At 41.1% G+C, this 16,923-nt stretch overlaps 1 protein-coding gene and 1 non-coding gene across 15 annotated transcripts in view; both read left to right on the top strand.

The window, feature by feature from the left end:
* The first annotated feature begins 4,003 nt into the window (after positions 1-4,003).
* NEK1 (NIMA related kinase 1) overlaps positions 4,004-16,923 on the top strand; it is a 231,566-nt gene continuing 218,646 nt past the window's right edge. For 10 of the 14 annotated variants that reach the window (XM_075564257.1, XM_075564256.1, XM_075564260.1 and 7 more), the window contains exon 1: positions 4,005-4,590. The gene's annotated coding sequence lies outside the window, so the exon portion shown is untranslated. Of the gene's footprint in view, positions 4,591-16,923 lie in introns of all 14 variants that reach the window. The other 4 variants (XM_075564248.1, XM_075564247.1, XM_075564253.1 and 1 more) reach the window with 4 other exon arrangements.
* On the top strand, positions 12,394-12,557 carry LOC142423579 (U1 spliceosomal RNA). Its single transcript, XR_012779201.1, has one exon. It is a non-coding gene; the product is annotated as a U1 spliceosomal RNA (small nuclear RNA).

The following is a 16,923-nucleotide window of genomic DNA, read 5'->3' as shown; positions in this document are numbered from 1 at the left end:
TCTCTGAGCCAGGACTGACTGGCTTCTAGTCGGCTCTTAAGGACAGGACTGACAAGGTTCTAGTCAAGCTAGATTCAGAAGAGCTTGTGTCATGGAGGGATATTAATGCCAACGTCAGATGGATCTTGACTGAAAACAGAGAATATAAGAAGGATGTTTACTTTTGTTTTATTAACTAAGCAAATGTGTTTATCATAACAAACTATGGACAGCCTTGAGAAGAATGGGAATTCCAGAACACTTCATTATGCTCATTGGGAACCTGTACATAGACCAAGAAGTAGCCTTTTGAATTGAACAAGGAAATGTTGTAGGAAAGGTGCATGTTAGGGATTTATCCTCTCACCATCCTAATCTAATCTGCACGATAAACTAATAATCAAAAAGGATATACTATGTGAGGAAGAATGTGGCATCAGAATTGGAGGAAAACTTATTAACAATCTTTGATATGCAGATGATGCAACCTTGCTTGCTAAAAGCAAGGAGGGATTGAAGCACCTGTTGATGAAGATCAAGAACTGCAGGCTTCAGTCTGGATTGCAACTCAACATAAAATCAAGATCTTTGTTTGTTTTTGGTGCAGATGCCGGGGAACGAACCCGGGGCCTCATACAAAATCAAGATCTTTACAAATGGACCAGTAGATAATGTGTTAGGCATGGTTCTTTAGAGTAACAAAACCAGGACATGTATGATTATATATGTATAATCATATATATATGATTATAAACCTACTATATATATATATAGCAAAAAGTGAAGTAGCTCACACAACATTGCAGAGAGCTCAGTTCAGCTTACTTCTGTGGGATAGTTAATCCACTGAAGGTCTTTCTAACTCACAAGGCCACTGACTGAAGGCCAAGGAAGCAGACAGCAGGAGGCTGAAGTAGTAAGGTGTAGCAGAGGCCAGTAGCTCAGCATGGCAAAGCAGGCCTTGGCAGAACCTCAAGATGTAGCAATGCAAAATGGTGGGCTGGAATGCAGTGTCAGTCCAAAGGCAGCAGACATGGCAGGGTGGGGTGGTGTCTTGGAGTGGAGCAGCACAGCACAGCAGCGCAGTCCACTGCGGTTCACGGGTTGCCCGGCCAGGTAGACGGAGCACCGCATGGCCCACAGGGAGCACAGTACGCGGTTGAGGCAGAGCAGCTAACTCAGACAGCACTCGTCTGATCAGCTGGGAGAGAGAATGAAGCCAGCCTCAAAGGGCCATTTATCTCAGCGACCTATTAATCTCCATCCATATGTTCCTATGGTAGCCTAGTTGGCACAGAAAACCTAACTATCACAGATAACATCATGATAAATGGAGAAAATCCTGAATTTATAAAATATTTCATCTTGTTTGGGTCCACAGTCAATGCTCATAGAGCAGCAATCAAGAAATCAAACAATATATTGCATTGGGAAAATCTGCTACAATCTTCAAGGTATTGAAGAGCAAGGATGTCACTTTGAGGACTCAGGTGTGCCTGACCCAAGTCATGGTATTTTCAATTACCTCATATGCATATGAGAGTTAATATTCCTATCCTGGACTTTGTATAAAGAAAATCATTAAAAACAGAACAAACAAAATAAGCAACAAAACCCTCAAACCCCTCAATCCAAAAGAAAGCAGAAAATAACTAGAACAAATTTAAAATGAGTAAAAAAGGAAAACAAATGATAAGATATTAAGTTTTAGCCTAACTATGTCTACATGAATTCACTTTCCAATGCACTCTGTTGAACAACAAGGCTATTTACATCCCTGTAAATGTTTAGAGGGGATTCTCTGGAGGTTTAATCCACACAGGGACTCTGTAAGTGGATTTGGGGCTTGACTGTCTGCAAAAAGGGTACTCAGAATTTAAGCTCTCATACAATTCCTCCTCCAATCTTTGATTTCATTCTTTACAATCCTTGGATCACATAAGCAGGGATGCTTCTTCAATGACACCTCAGTTAGATGGCTGTTTGTTTGAAGACAAACCTTTAAGATTCCAGACACTATTTTTTGCCCTTCGCTGAACCATATGATTTCTTCACCACTCTTCTTTTCTATAGCACCTGTATCTTCAGTGATCTCTTCACGAGGGCTATATTGAGTAAGGTAACACTATAAGCACTAATTGTTGTTAGATTAGGGCAAATGATTAACTGTGGGCTCAAAAATCCATCTATACATTTTTAGTTTTGAAATACCGCTGATCCACCTTAGAGTCAACATTAACATATTATTGGGGAATATTATAAATAACCTATTAATAGTTTGATCATTGTTTTAAATGGCTCCAGAGATTCTATCATTTAAATATGCTATAATTTAAAAAAATTGTTAGACATTTTTCTGGCTATATACAAATACACATATATACATCTTTAACCTTTTCTAGAAGTAAAATTATTGAGTTAAAGGATATGCATATATCACTATTATACCTTCTAGAGAAACAAAAGCAGTTTACATATTCATTAAATTATGATAGGAGCCTAAGAATTACTTCTGACTAGCTGCTTCAGACCACTGAAGCATGTTCAGACCACTAACAGAAAGGAATTTGCTTAGATTCGCATGATGCTTTACTGTACAAAAGAGAATAGAGCTAGAGTTTTGTGCATTCAGAAGCGATAAGTCCTACTGAATAACTAGGGGGTTGGAGAGGTCACATGAGGTTAGCTTGGAATCGGAAGAATGTTGAACACTGGTCTTTTGTAGTAGGCTGGAATGAGAATGACAAAGCCATAAACTGGATAACTTGCAGTGCCATCTTTTGGCAAAAAGAAAAAGCGGAAAAGCTGTGTCTTTCAGCTACCAGGCTAAAACAAGGATCTGTAAGAAGTTATTGCCATTTAGTCTATTAAATCTCAAAGTGACTCTATAAGACAGAGGAGAACTCAGCAGTTCCACTTTCTCCAAGGAGGGACAAGTGGTTTTGAACTGCTGATCTTGAGGTTATCAGTCCAATGCATAACTTGCTAAACCAAAAGGGCTCCCTAAACAAAAACTCAGGCATGATAATATAGAGATGATTGCTTGGGTTGTGTAGTGTGGTGGGCCGCTGGGGTGGATTTCTTTGAAGAAAAAAATTCTGAATTGTTTGACCTCTGAGGACTCTGGCAAAATCTGTGGTCTGTTTATCATGGCTGCCTGTAATACCGGTAAAACACGGATAGAATAGCGTGCAACTATAGTAGCACACAAAGCCATTATCCTGTCTGATATTTGGATTCCCTAGTTATTCCAAGTTACTCTGTGTAAGGCAACCTATTACAAGGTTACTCAGGACACTATCGGGTTTGATTTCTTATTATAGTTTCAGGGGAATCTATCCCTGTCTGGAAATCCTGCAGCATAGAAAGGAACTTGGAATAGTGCACGCTGACAAAACCTCAATATATAGGAAAGTCATTTTTACACGCATTAGATGTTTAGACCTAGAAAGCTACAGAATGCCTTTTAGTTTTAAAAGAAAAACACACAGTTTAACAACACCTACTTTCTTTAATCATCCAAATATAGTATGAAAAAAGCTAGTTTTAAAAGCAAAATTACTCTTAAAAATATAGTATCCTACTATGTCTACTACCTTTTTTAAAAACTTGCTATAGTCCTTTTTTCTGGGTAGCCTGTGTTGGAACATTTTGATAGGCTGTATTCTCTGTCAGCTTCTTTTAGTGCGCTTTTGTACTCATGCGTGCGCTACTTCTTACATTTTTTATAATCCTTTGCCATCTTCTCCCTCATCTCTCCTTCCCTGTTGGCTTCTCAGGGCAGCAGCTCCTTGGCAACGGCTCGCTTGGGCTCCTCCTCGCCCGGCGCGTGGCACCCGCCCCGCCCTTTCCCCGCCCCTTCCCCCGCCCTTCCACGCCCTCTCCCCGCCCCGGCGGCTCCGCCCCGCCCTTCCACGCCCCCTTCCACGCCCTCTCCCCGCCCCCGGCGGCTCCGCCCCGCCCCACGGATCTTTGCCGGCCACTCCGGGGACACGCCGCCTCCGTGCGTAGACGTCACACGTCGGCGCCCGTGACTTCCCAGTGACCGCTCCGCCTTCCTCTCCACTCGCGGTTGTGGGGCGCCGGGTGGTGGAGTCTGCAGCCGGGAGCCCCAGGCTGTTTCTCCGTGTGTCCTCACAGCAAGGACTGTAGTGCCGGCATCGCGAGGCCGGAGGACGCCGCAACCAGGTAGCCGCCTGGCCTCAAACGCTGCCCTCCGTCTCGCCCACCGCCGCCGCTAGCCACGTCAAGTTAGCCGAGTGGCAAGCCCCGCCGCCGCCCTCCGTTTCCAAGGGGCGCAGAAGCCGGTGTGTTTGTTTCCTCGGGGCTAGTGTGGATTTGCCCCAAAGGGCGTTGCCCAACGCAGCGCAAAGTCAAGTCTGAGGGGCCCGTCAGAGGCTGGTGGCAGGTGTGGGAGTCTCCCGGTCGCCCCTTTCAGATTGAGCTGGGAGCTGCTGCTGGATAGACAGACTTGATTTCTCTTTCAGGACGTCATTTTCAAAATGCGGAATGGTGCCTCTGCCTGATTAAGCCCTATAGGAAGACTGCCACACCTAGACTAATGTTTATCGAGCATCACTACTATTCCTACGAAAGTCCCGTGTCACTGAGGTGAGTTGCACTTGAGGAAAGCAATAGCATGCAAAAGAGTAAAAAATCTTCCTGAAAACGAGAAGACCTTGCTTTGGCAGAGGTGGCACCCTTACCTATTTGCGTGGGAAATACCTTCATCTCATTCCAATCCCAATTCTCTGAGGAACAGAGCAGTCTGTAGCCCAAGTAATCGTTCGACGTTATTTAAAAAGTTGTGCTGATAATGGAATTAAAATGATCATCATAATTTTGTATAATGCTTTATTTCAATTGCTTAAACAGTTGTTTCTGCTCTTAAGTTAGTTATTTCTGATCTTAATTGGGGGGAAGGGGCGGGGAACTGCGGCAGCAACTGATAACTCTGAAATACTAGATGACAATTTCCATTATTTGACACAATTTCTGAACATAAGGCATTTAAGTTATTCTTTCAGAATTCTTCATGACTAATTTTCTTACCTCTTTTAATATATAGGTCAGGTCACTATGAGAACTGAATCACTGCAGTAGGTTTAGGTTTCTTTTTTAATTTAATGTCTGCCCCAAGAAGCAGACTTGTAACATTATAAATGTTTGTGAAGGATTAAAAGCAAAATTCAGTATTAACTAATGGCAACCTTTTCTTATCAGGCAGCAGTGTTGTCAAGTTTATGGAGGGACGCCAAATACATAGAGAAATAGCCTTTTGTTTCTAGTGTTGATTTATATGGTGGTCAAGAGATTTCACTTAAAATTGCCCAGTTTCTTAGGTGAAAAGTACGGAACCAGTGTTGTAGGAAGACAGGTTTCTGTACAGACAGAGTTAGCATTTGGAGTTTAATAAAGATACAGACCATGGCTAAGGAGTTCTTTTGAGGTCAGAGTAATAATACAATGACATTGTACTCCAGGTAAATTTTACTCCATCTCATCTGGTTTTTTAAACTCAAATAGGGAACATGGCACCCTTTTATGAATATACTTTTAATTTACATGTTGGTAGTTTCCACCAAAAACCAAACCACACTCACTGCCACTAAGTCGATGCCGACACATAGCAACCCCAGAAGACAAAGTGGAGCTGCCTCCGTGAGAGACTGACTGTCACTCTTTACCGGAGTAGGAAGCCTTGTCTTTCTCCCACAGAGCTTGCTGGTGGTTTTTGAAGTGCTGACTTTGCATTTAGCAGTTCAATGGGTCCTTGGTTTCCTTCCGTAGAAGCTGTTCCTTGTCTGAATGAATATACAGAAAAGAGAAACAAAATGAGCAGTTTGAAAAAAAATTCTAGTAATCTCACTTTCTTCATTTCCAAGTCATGAGAAAGAATCCAGCAACTTTCCTCACTGAAAAGATAAATTTATGTCTACCACAATTTGTAATGCTATTTATAGTTCACAACTGTATTAATTGGTTTTAACAGCCTCATAAGGACTTCTTGAATCTTTTGATCTTTTCTTATCTTCTTTTTTAGGCTAATCTCCCGTCAAATATCTGAAACAGCTGATTAGGACTTTATCCTTTCAACAACTGTTTCAGATTTGTGGGGATACAGCTTTTGAATACGCCAAACTTTTTCATTATGTCAGACGTTGCTTGCTTAAAACTTTGCTTGGTGTTAAAGAAATAGTTTTTTTTTTAAATAAATCATTTTATTGAGGACTCTTACAGCTCTTAGAACAATCCATACATCAGTTGTATCAAGCACATTTATACATATGTTGTCATCATCATTTCCAAAACATTTTCTCTCTACTTGAGCTCTTGGTATCAGCTCTTTTTTGCCCTCCCTCCCCCACCCTCCCACCCTTGTAAACCATTGATAATTTGTAAATTATTTTTGTTTTCATATTTTACACTGTTTGCTGTCTCCCTTCACCCACATTTCTGTTGTTTGTCTCCCTGGGGGGTATTATATGTTGATCATTGTGATCCATTCCCCCTTTCTCCCTCATCCCCCTCACCCCCACTTCCTCTTATCATCATGATATTGGTACTTTCATTATTGGCCCTGAGGGGTTTATCTGTCCTGGGTTCCAGGTGTTGAGAGTTCTTATCCATACCAGTGTACATCCTGTGGTCTAGCCAGATTTGTAAGATAGAACTGGGGTCATGATAAGGGGCCGGGGGGGCATTAAAGAGCTAGAGGAATGCTGTATGTTTTGTCAGTGCTATACTGTACCTTGGCTTGTTCACCCATTCCTTGTGACCCTTCTTTGAGGGGATGTCCAATTGTCTACAGATGGGCTTTGGGTCTCCATTCCGACCCCCCTCATTCACATTTAAATGGTTGTTTTTGGGTCTTCCGATAGCTGATAGTATTGACACCTCGTGATCACATGGGTTGTTGTACTTCTTCCATGTGGGCTTTGTTGCTTCCCTGCTCGATGGCTTCTTGTTTAACTTTAAGCCTTTAGACCCCAGACTTTATATCTTGTAATAATCTGGCACCATCATCTTTTCACCACATTAGCTTATGCACCCATTTTGTCTTCAGTGATCTGTGTTGGAAAGGTGAGCATCACAGAATGCCAGCTTATTACAACAAAGTGTTCCTGTGTTGAGGAAGGACTTATGTAGAGGCCCAGTGTCCATCTGCTACCTTCATACTTAACCTGTAAGTATATGTGTATAGACCTATATCCCTACACGTCCATGTTTAGACCTCTATAAATGTCTTTTGCCTCTTAGTTCTTTCTTTTCTTTTACTTTTCTCCTGCCCCACTATCATATTTGACCATCATTTGGCTCTCTGTACTTCCTCTTGGCTACATTGCGCTTAATTGAACCCCAGGCATTCTATGGCTTCCTTGTCATTGATTTTAGATCTCTTGTTGTTCCCTTGGCTGTGGGTTTGTTGACTCCCTTCTGTTCCCCGCCACCCTTCTCTCTTAAATAAATTCTTAGTGAAAGCTCTCAACCAATTCTTCTGTTTTAGCCTGAATAGTTTTCTAACATTCATCGGCACCGGGTAATTCTGGTTATATAGTTATTTTGCTTGATTTAGGATACAGCTTTTTGTAGTCTTCGAATCAGTTGTTTGTTTGACTACTATTTTTATTTTTTTAAGAGCATGGTTGACATAATTGAAAAGTAGAGTGATAACGTATAGAAGAGCCATGAAAGTGAAGTTTAGAGACTTGGAAATGGGAAACTCTTCGAGAATTTTAACCAGAAAAATTGAGTTAGCTAGGATTCTCTCTACTTCTTTCTATCAGTATTTGTTAATATTTTAAAAATTTAATTTGTTTTCAGAACCATTCTTATGATTCAGAGGGCATAAAAGGTAGAAAATATGTTTCTGATATCTACTCAGGGCCTTCCTCTGAAAACAGTCTATTATTATTCTATATTGTGTATCCCTCCAGAGATTTTATATACATATCTAAGGAATTACATATATCTGTATGTGTATCAAAACAGGCTTTTATGAGGGCGAATCAAAGATAATGCTACAAAATCATTGTACCCTTTTAAACAAAAATATCAAAATGTGAAACTTCTGTTTCTCAAAGTTGTATGTCTGCTTTTTACATAAGCTTTGAACTCAGTTATCTTGTTTTCCCCATGAATGTGATTCCCATTTTTAGCGATTCCTGGTGCTTCCAATTACTGAGTTTTGTGACTGATACTGACTTTCTAACCCCACTGCTGACTTTGCCTACAATTTTTTCTAATCTTATAAATCAGTTGCTGCTGGTTCTTGTATTTGCCAGCTACTAAATTTTATTGCTGATCTTTTAAAGTGATGTTAGATTAGGAGAGGAAGTGAAAAATATAGGTGTTTGATCTGCTATTTACAACTAAGTTGTAGTTTATCTTTTGAAGTATTAAAGAATTAAGATAAAGAAAGTCATTGATTCTTTTGACTTCTGATGGAAAGAGGTTGGCCATATCTTTGTCATTCTTACTTTCTGTGGCTGATAGTACAATTCTAAGTGATGTTGAAGTTTTTTATTTTCTGAATTGCTTTCTTTCTTATTTTCTCCTCCTTGAGGCATAGAATATTGAAGTTGATGGAATTTTAAAGCTATCTTTGTTCTTGTTAGGTACAATTTAGTCTGTTCTGACTCCTAGCGACCTTATGTATAACAGAATGAAACACCACCCAGTCCTCCACCATCCGTACAGTTGTTCTTATGTTTAAAAGAGCCCATTGTTGGAGCCACTCTGTCAATCCATCTTGTCTAGGGGCTTCCTCTTTTTCACCGACTGTCTATTTTTCCACTTAGAATGTCCTTTTCCAGGGACTATTCTCTCCCGATAACATGTGCAAAGTCATGAGGGATTGCCATTGAGAGCTTTTAAGGGCTATTCTGCTGTATTTCTTTTCAGGCAGATTTGTTTGTTCTTTTGGAATCATGGCCCATTCACTATCCTTAGTCAACACCATAATTCAAATGCAAAAACTCTTCTGTTGATTAGCATAATTATTGTCCAACCTGCATATGAGGTGATTGAAAATGCCATGGCCCGAATTAGGTCCACCTGAGTCCTCAAAGTGACATGCTTGCTCTTCAGCAGTTTAAAGAGGTCTTTTGCAGTAGATTTGCCCAATGTATACTCTGTTTGACTTCTTGACTGCTTCCCTGAGCATAGACTATGAGTCAAGCAAGATGAAATTCTCAATAAGTTCAATTATTTCTCCATTTATCATGTTATCGATTGGCTCTGTTCAGTTCTTTTGCTCTGTCATTTCTTCCATTTACTTTTAGTGATGTATAGTGTTACATTGTGTGTATGTGCCAAGGTTTCTTTACCCATTCTTCTGCTATTGGGAACAGTGCTGCACTGAACATGGATGTGCTTATGTCTGAGTTATGACTCCTATTTGGATAAATAACACAGCAGAGGGATTTCTGGATTTCACAGAATGTCTATTTTCAGTTGTTTAAGGTGGTGCCATTTTGTTTTTACAAAGGTTGTGTATAGTTACATATAATGTATATATTACAGAACTTAAGGACATGTCTACTGTTTGAGTGAGAATTGAACTATGGGAGTGAATTCATTTCCAGACCTGAAGGATGATTCAGAGTTATAGTTTTGGGGAATATCACCAGTCTCTATCTGACCAGGAAGCCTTATTTTTTATATTATTTTGAGTTTTGTTACACGTTTTTCTACTGCTCTGTCCAGGACCTTCTAATGTGATCCTTTTTAAAGTGGTCGGTAATGATAGCTGGGGCACCATCTATTATTTCTTTTCGTTTTAAGGCTATCACGACTGACGCTCATATATATGTAGGAAAGAGTTTTATATCAAAAGAGTAACTGTATTAAGAAAACATCCCTGCCCATTTCAGATCAAGTCTACAAGTCTGATAGTAGCCCCATAAGTCCAACACTAGTCCATAAATTCCTCTTCAGACTCACATAGTCACTTGCAATGAGGTTAAATGCAGGATGATGGAATGAAAGTCTTGTGGATCTAGTGGCAGTGGATGCATCTCCAGGGCTCTGGCTGCCATCAGCAGGGCCTCGTGTGGCTTGTCAACAGGAATATGAAGCAGAAAGAGAGTGCATCCACCTCTAGGGAGGAAGAGAGGAAATTCCCAGAATCTTCGTGAGAAGGCCACACACACAAGAAGGCATCAGGCTGTGACCTGATTGAAAGGCTAGACTCTACCCCTTCTCTCCTAATGTCCTCATGTTGACACAAGACTATGTAACTACCAAGAGGCTGAGGTTCATATGGTCTACTAGCCCATTGGAATAATTGTAGCATATATCTTCATCTTTTTAAAAAATGTTTCAAATGAACTTGCATGTCATTAGACTGCCGAGTCCACTTCAGTTTTCCTTTTCTTCCTTTTTTAGCCACTCAGACCAGTGTTTATATCTGAGGGGTCAGGAATCTGGAGGCTTTTTTTTTTTTTTAATTTCCATGAAGCAATTTTTATTTATTTAAAATTATTTATTTTGGTGTTAAACCCTATATTTTTGGTTGTCCCCTCCATTCTCTCTCTCTATCCCCTGCCCCAATTTCAACTGTTTAAACTATTCTTTGCTCCTGATATGGATAGACTCATAGTTGAAACTTAGATGGTCACTCACCCCAGTTTCTATTGACAAAACAGCAGTGAGTTTTTTGTTTTTGAGCTGTGATATAGGGAGAAGGCAGCCTTGGTGCCATAGTGGTTACATAGTGGGCTGTTTAGTTTCAAGATCAGCAGTTCAAAACCACCAATCTATGTGTTGTAAAGATTTATAGTATAGGAAACCCATAGAGGAAGTTCTCTGCCCTATAGGGTCACTGTGAGTCAGAATTGAGTCAATTGCAGGGAGTATTTAGGGTTAGGGATAGAGACTAAGAATACTGTAGTGGGGGAGGGTGGAGTGGAGAACCAAAGACCATCTGTAGACAATTGAACATCTCCTCACAGAAGGGTCACAAGGCAGAGAGGAGCCAGTCTGGGTGCAGTATAGCACCAGTAAAACACACAACATTCCTCTAGTTCTTTAATGTTTCCTTTCTCCCACTATCATAACCCCAATTCTCTACCTTATAAATCTGGCTAGACCAGAGCATGTACACTGGTACAAATAAGAGCTCTCAACAAATGGAATCCAGGACATATAAACTCCCCAGGAACAGTAATGGGAGTAGTGATACCAGGAGGGGAGGGTGAGAGTTTGGTGGAGAAAGGGAGAACTGATCACAATGATTGACATATACCTCCCCCATGGGCATGAACAACAGAAAAGTGGGTGAAGGGGGACAGTGGTTGGTGTAAGACATGAAAAAAATTATAAATTATCAAGGGTTCATGAGGGAGGGAGGTGAGGGAAGGAGGAAAAAAATGAGCTGATACCAAGGGCTGTAGTAGAAAATTATGATGGCAACATATGTACAAATGTGCTTGACACAATGGATGTATGTATGGATTATTATAAGAGCTGTAAGAGGCCCCAACAAAATGATTTTTTTAAAAGAATGCTGTAGCTGAGCTCCATTCGCATTCTTCACCACATTTACTTATACACCCACTTTGTCTTCAGCAATCGTGTTGGGAAGGTGAGCACCATGGAATGTCACTTTAATAGAACAGAGTAATTTTGCATTGAGGGAGTACTTGAGTGGAGGTCCAATATCCTTCTGCTACCTTAATACTAAACCTATAAATATATGCACATAGATCTTTTTCCCCATCCTCATATATATATTTACATGTGTACATACCTTTATTTAGACCTCTTATAAATGCCCATTGTTTCCTAGCTTTTTCCTCTATTTCCTTTTATTTTCCTCTTGTCCCACTATCATGCTCAGCCTTCATTTGCATTTCAGTAATTCCTCTCAGTTACATTACCCTTGATCACACCCTACCAGGCTTCCTACACCCTCCTCACCACCGATTTGAATCACTTGTTGTTCCCTTGTCTCTGGGTTTGTTAACACCACTTCCTTTCGCCCTTCCTCCCCCTCTCCCATGTCCCCCTGGAACCATTGGTCCTGTTGTTTTCTCCTTGAGGTTGTTCATCCAGCCTATCTTATTTAGACAGACCTGAAGAGATAATAACATGCACAAAAAGAAGACAGAGCAAAACCAAGCAACAAAATAAAACAAAACAACAAAAACCCAATGAGAAAACAAAACAACAACAAAAGAGTCTGGCTATCAAAAGATATAGCATCTAGGGTCTTAAAGACTTAAAAGTCGACAAGTGGCCATGTAGCTCAGAAGCAACAAAGCCCACATGGAAGAAGCACACCAGCCTGTGTGATCACATTGTGCTGAAGGGATCAGTTATCAGGCATCAAAGAACAAAAAATCATATTGTGTGCTTACCTCTATGATACGATCGCTGAATACAAATGGGTGCATAAAAAATGTGCTGCTTATACTTACCTGGCAGGGGAGATACCATGATCACAAAGGTGGTTTTCCCAGGGCTAGGCTTATCCATTGCACTCCGGATGTGCTGACCCCTGTGATTTCCCCAAATGTGGGAAACTCGACTGCATAATTTGTGGTAGTGGGGGACTGCGTCCGCGCTCTCCCCTGAAAAAAAAATGTGCTGAAGAAAGCTGATGGTGCCTGGCTATCAAAAGATATAGTATCTGGGGTCTTAAGGCTTGAAGATAAACAAGCGGCCATCTAGCTCAGAAGCAACAAAACCCATATGGAAGAAGCACAGCAGCCTGCGTGATCAAGAGGTGTCGAAGAGATCAGGTATTAGGCATAAAAGTATAAAAAATCAAATTATTGTGAATGAGGGGGAGTGCAGATTGGGGACCCAAGACCCATCTGTAGGCAACTGGAAATTCCCTTACAGAAGGGTCGCGAGGAGGAGACGAGCCAGTCAGGGTGCAGTGTAACAATGATGAAGCATACAACTTTCTTCTAGTTCCTAAATGCTTCCTCTTCACCCCACAATCATGATCCCAATTCTACCTTACAAATCTGGCTAGACCAGAGATGTACACTGGTACAGATAGGAACTGGAAAAACAGGGAATCCAGGACAGGTGATCCCTTCAGGACCAGTGCTGAGAGTGGTGATACTGGAAGGGTGGAGTAGAAAGGGGGCCCCAATTACAAGGATCTACATATAACCTCCTCCCTAGGGGACAGACAACAGAAAAGTGGGTGAAGGGGGATGTTGGACAGTGGAAGATGTGACAACAACATAATAATAATTTATAAATTATCAAGGGTTCATGTGGGGGGTGGAGAGCGGGGAGGGAGGGGAAAAATGAGCTGTCGGCCACTAGAGATCCCCTTGCAGAGGGGTCTAGGGGAGGAGATGAGTCAGTCAGGGTGCGATGACACACTGATGAAGAATACAGCTTTCCTCTAGTTCCTAAATGCTTCCTCCCCCACCTCCCCAGCCCCTACTATCATGATCCGAATTTTACCTTACAAATCTGGCTAGACCAGAGGATGTACACTGGTGCAGATGGGAGTTGGAAGCACAGGGAATCCAGCAGGACGGATGATACCTTCAGGACCAGGGGTGTGAGTGGCGATACTGGGAGGGTAGAGGGAGAGTGGGTTGGAACGAGGGAACGGATTACAGGGATGTGCATGTGACTTCCTCCCTGGGAAACGGACAACAGAAAAGGGGTGAAGGGAGACGTTGGACAGGGCAGGATGTGACAAAATAACAATTTATAAATTATCAAGGGCTCATGAGAGGGGGGAGTGGGGAAGGAGGGGAAAAAAAGAGGACCTGATGCCAAAGGTTTAAGTGGAGAGCAAATGCTTTGAAAATGATGAGGGCAAAGAATGTACAAGGGTGCATCACACAATTATTGTATGTATGGATTGTGATAAGAGTTGTATGAGCCCCTAATAAAATGTTTTAAAAAAGTAACTAAATGTCTGACGTTAACATCACTCAATAAAATAGAATAAAGAACAGAGAAAAAAAGTAGAAAGTAAATATTTTGAGACTGATGGTGGCAACAATTATACAAGTGTGCTTTATACAATTGATATATTTATTAATTGTGATAATAGTTGTATGAGCCCCCAATAAAATTATTTTTAAAAAAGCGAGGATGGTGACATTTCATCTCGAATACTTTGGGCACATTGTCAGGAGGGACAATTCCCTGGAGCAGGGCATCATAACTAGATAAAGGTTCAGTGAAACAGAGTAAAGTCCTCAGCAGGATGGATTGACACAGTGGGGCTGCCACAGCGAGCTCTACTGTCTTATAGGATCATAAGGGAGTCAGAATTGACTCCGTGGGAGTGAGTTGGTTTGGTTTAGAGTCACTAGGAGTTGGAATTGGCTCAATAGCTATCGGTTTTGTTTTGGGTTGATGGAGTGAGTCAAGCTGCCATTGTAATTTTTTTGGTGTTGCAAACTGAAGCATAGAAAAGGCAAACATTTACAACTTGTACTTTCTTTTCAGTTATAATGACATTAAAGTGGATTCTTGTATTCCTTCAGTTACATATTAGAATGATTTTAGATATGTAAACATGTATCAGTACATTTTGCTGTAATCTTTTATTTTATTTGGCTTTAAAAAACAGAATAATTCCATTGCAAGGTCTAATGAGTAGGAGATTGACGTCTCTGTTAAATATGTACTTATGTCACTCTCTGGTATTGAGTCAATGTCAACTCACAGAGACCCTGTAGGACAGGGTAGGACTTCCCCTGTGAGTTTCCTTGGCTAACTCTTTAAAGAAGTAGAAAACCTCATCTTTCTCCCATGGAAAGGCTGGTGGTTTCGAACTGCTGAGGATTGCAACCCAACACGTAACCACTATGCCATCAGGGCTTCTAAGTATGTGAGACGCGGAAAAGAATCTTCCTTTTCATGTTCCTTTTATTTCCTCTAGCATATAGCACAGAAAACGTAAGGATGTCAGTTTCTGCGAAACCCATCTACCACATCTTTTTTTTTTTTTTGACTAAAACATTTTTTTTTTATTTTAACAATTTATTGGGGCTGATACAATTCTTTTCACAGTTCATACATATACATACATCAATTGTATAAAGCACATCTGTACAGTCTTTGCCCTAATCATTTTTTTCTCTTTTCTTCTTTTACATTTTATTAGGGACTCAAACAACTCTTACCACAATCCATACATATACATACATCAATTGTATAAAGCACATCCATACATTCCCTGCCCCAATCATTCTCAGGGCATTTGCTCTCCACTTAAGCCCCTTGCATCAAGTCCTCTTTTTTTTCCCCCCTCCCTCCCCATTCCCCCCTCCCTCATATGCCCTTGGTAATTTATACATCGTTATTGTGTCATATCTTGCCCTATCCGGAGTCTCCCTTCCCCCCTTCTCTGCTGTCCCTCTCCCAGGGAAGAGGTCACATGTGGATCCTTGTAATCAGTTCCCCCTTTCCAACCCATTCACCCTCCACTCTCCCAGCATCGTCCCTCACACCCTTGGTCCTGAAGGTATCATCCACCCTGGATTCCCTGTACCTCCAACCCTCATATGTACCAGTGTACAGCCTCTGTCCTATCCAGCCCTGCAAGGTAGAATTCGGATCATGGTAGTTGGGGGGAGGAAGCATCCAGGATCTAGGGGAAAGCTGTGTTCTTCATCGATACTACCTCACACCCTAATTAACCCATCTCCTCTCCTAAACCCCTCTATGAGGGGATCTCCATTGGCCGACACTTGGGCCTTGGGTCTCCACTCTGCACTTCCCCCTTCATTTAATATGATATATATATACATATATACACATACATATATACATATACACATATATACACATACATACACACACTTATATCTTTTTTTTTGCATGATGCCTTATACCTGGTCCCTTGGGCACCTCGTGATCGCACTGGCCTGTGTGCTTCTTCCATGTGGGCTTATTTGCTTCTGAGCTAGATGGCCGCTTGTTCACCTTCAAGCCTTTAAGACCCCAGACACTATCTCTTTTGATAGCCGGGCACCATCAGCTTTCTTCACCACATTTGCTTATGCACCCATTTGTCTTCAGCGATCCTATCATGGAGGTGTGCAGTCAATGATATGATTTTTTGTTCTTTGATGCCTGGTAACTGATCCCTTTGGGACCACTCGATCACACAGGCTGGTGTGTTCTTCCATGTGGACTTTGTTGCATCTGAGCTAGATGGCCGCTTGTTTATCTTCAAGCCTTTAAGACCCCAGTCACTATCTCTTTTGATAGCCGGGCACCATCAGCTTTCTTCACCACATTTACTTGTTCACCCACTTTGGCTCCAGCCGTTGTGTCGGGAGAGTGAGCATCATAGAGTTCCAATTTAATAAAAGAAGGTATTCATGCATTGAGGGAGTGTTTGAGTAGAGGCCCAAGGTCCTTCCGCCACCTTAATACTTGACCTATAAATATAGACACATAGATCTATTTCCCCATCCTCCTATATATATTTGCATGTACATGTCTTTGTCTAGACCTCCATGAACGCCCTTTGAATTCTAGCTCTTTCCTCCATCTCCCTTGACCTTCCTCCTGCCCTACTACCATGCTTCATCGCCACCTGGGCTAGATCTACCACATCTTTTAAGGATGGATTGTGCTAAGAGTTGTATGAGCCCCCAGTAAAATGATTAAATAAAGAAAAAGAAAGGGGCCTGTCATTGACATAGCTGGATGACATTTAGAGTCATCTTTCTTAGCGACTATGTGTAGGTTTCACCTACTTTACTGAGTTATTCATAACCATGGGATTCTTGTTAGTATAGATTCTAGAAAGGAACTGGCTACTGAGTTTTCAGACAGCCCCAATTGACTAATTTTGTTTTTCTCTCTTCTCAGTCATAAAATAATGATGCCCATGAGGTAATGTCATTATGGGTTACTATATAATTAAATTTCTCAAATTTAATTTTCTAAGATTTTTTTATTTTGACATTTTCTATGTAACAGTAATATGATGTGGTCTCA

Source organism: Tenrec ecaudatus, chromosome 12, assembly GCF_050624435.1.
Source record: "Tenrec ecaudatus isolate mTenEca1 chromosome 12, mTenEca1.hap1, whole genome shotgun sequence".
Taxonomy (NCBI): Eukaryota; Metazoa; Chordata; class Mammalia; order Afrosoricida; family Tenrecidae; genus Tenrec; species Tenrec ecaudatus.
Note: the sequence above shows the minus strand (reverse complement) of the source record. Positions and strands in the feature narration are given on the sequence as shown.